Source organism: Penaeus chinensis, chromosome 20 (genome assembly GCF_019202785.1).
Source record: "Penaeus chinensis breed Huanghai No. 1 chromosome 20, ASM1920278v2, whole genome shotgun sequence".
NCBI lineage: Eukaryota > Metazoa > Arthropoda > Malacostraca > Decapoda > Penaeidae > Penaeus > Penaeus chinensis.
Window position 1 is genome coordinate 22,288,096 of NC_061838.1, and position 2,500 is coordinate 22,290,595.

Below are 2,500 nucleotides of genomic sequence, written 5' to 3' on the forward strand. Positions count from 1 at the left end.
ACGCCTCGGGGACATTAAAACAAAGATGGTTTTCAAGGTACGTTCTTCCGTTATTCACTCCGTTTTGTGGTATTATTATTTTTTTTTTTTTTTTTTTTTTTTTTTTTTTTTTTTTTTTTTTTTTTTTTTACAACTCGGAACAATGTTTTTAAGTTTCGGAGGGAAGAAGGAAGAAGGGTATTTGCTTTCTTGTTTATCCTCGTTTGACAAGAACACGCTCTGCAGACCGACAGAGAAAACTCGCTAACGATCAGAAAAAGAGAATCTATCGCTTATCCATAATCTCTCGCACAGAAAAGACGAGGGACGCGGACACACACACACACACACACACACACACACACACACACACACACACACACACACACACACACACACACACACACACACGCACACACACGATTTTGCAAGACGGTACAGTTGCATGATCTCTCGAGGGGATCAGAAAAGGGAGCAGCTTCTTTGTTGCAAGATTTACTCATCAAGACCTACGTCACTTACTCACCCTGACTCAGCAGAACGACTCATCGTTTATGCTTGAGTTTGGGCGTCGTGGGTGGTCTTGATTCATGGGGGGGTGGGGGTGGGGGGATGGGGTTTTCTGATGCTAGCTTACCCCGGTTGGACAGCTGGTGGCAGCGTGGTCCCCCTGTGACTGATGTTGGCAGCTGGTGCAGTTGGTAAGCTATGGGGACTATAAGATAACATGGAATAGCCATTAACTACTTTTTTTTTTTCCTTTTTTTCCATTTTTACTTCGTATTCTTGAGAGGATATTTTGTCTTTATTCTTCTAGTCGAAAAGGAAAAGAATTTTACTCGAGGAAGTAAGAAATATTGCTTCTTGTCTTGATCAGTAGCTTGCGACACGTGCCTCGGAAGATGCCCTGTTTATTTTCACACCGACATGGCCCCCCTTCGTAAACAACAACAGACGAAGCGATAGGCAGTCCAAACAACCCATTAAGTCCTCCCCCTCCCCCCTCCCCCCCCCCCCTCCCACGCCTCTTTGTTTCCTCAGCTGACGGCGTGATTCTTCTGACGAGCCTTCGCGCGAGAATGGGCTAGGGGTGTGCTCTGTGTGTGCGTGTAAGTGTGTGTGTGTGTGTAGGGGGGGGGGGGGTGAGTGTGTGCATCCGTACATTCATCCGTTTATGTATACAGCCACGTGCAAGATGCAAGATCGCTAGATCGATGGCTAGATTGACAAAGAGATATAGATAGATAGATATGTAAATATGAATATATAGATAATTATATATAGATAGGAAGATAATGATAGATACAGATAGATAGGTAGATAGATAGGTAGAGAGGTAAATAGATAATTATGGGAAGTGAGAGATGAGAGAAAAGGGGAAAGGAGAAAGAGAGACTAAAGGAAGTAGAAAGCGAATTATATGAAATATAAGTATCCTATATATCTTCTTTTTTTTTATATATCCTTTCTTTTCTTCAGAATGTATTCAGTGCAATGCATTTCAAATTATAGATTAGCTTGAGTTTCAGTTTCATTTACACTGTTTCTGTTTGTGCTGAAAGGAAGTGAATTTCACTATAAGGCAGATTTACGGTCACTGCGTTGTTTTTACGCCCATGAATATAATTGAAAAGTAATCAAAAGCAATCAGAAATAGTCACTTTTACAGAAATGCAATATATGTATATTTATAAACAAGTAAACGAGCTGTTTAACTGATTTCTATTACACGGGGCAATGTTATTTTGATTTTAACCAAATGTTGCGTTCTCTGTCTGTGTCTTGTAATTTAAATCTTCGTAGTTAAGTTTTTTTGATATTTGCAATTCACTCAGGACAATCATCTTGATTAGTTGGCTTGAAGTTTGCAGGATTATTGCAATTGCAGTTTCTAAGAGTAAAGCCAAATACTGCACTTGTCAGACTGAGACGCTATTATGCATTAAAACAATTATTGCCAAAAGTAATGATTATACATCGTGTTACACGGAGAAGCGATGTCAGGTTTCTCAGCCAAACTTTATAATCGTTTACTGCATTTGTTTTACTGGAAAGTGTTCTTTTTTTTTATTAATAAGTTTGGAAATCTGTATTCAATTGTATATGAGCGTCGAGCTATTTATCATACTCGCTTACTGATCCTATTTTCCTGTTTCCCCCCTCCCTTTCACACACACACACGCACACGGACACGCACACGCACACGCACACGCACACGCACACGCACACGCACACGCACACGCACACGCACACGCACACACAACACACACACACACCACACCACACACACACACACACACACACACACACACACACACACACACACACACTCCATATTTTGTACGTGTCCTTGAGCGAAGGTTGTCGCCCCACTTTGCGTTCTCGGTTGCCCTACCCTGGAGTAATGCCATAAATACTATAGTTACCGCTAAGCTACGCCATTTCTGTGACTCCCAAAACCATTTTCGTTTTTTTTGGGACGGGACATCGCCGTGGGAGTCCTTATGGCGGCGACGATGGA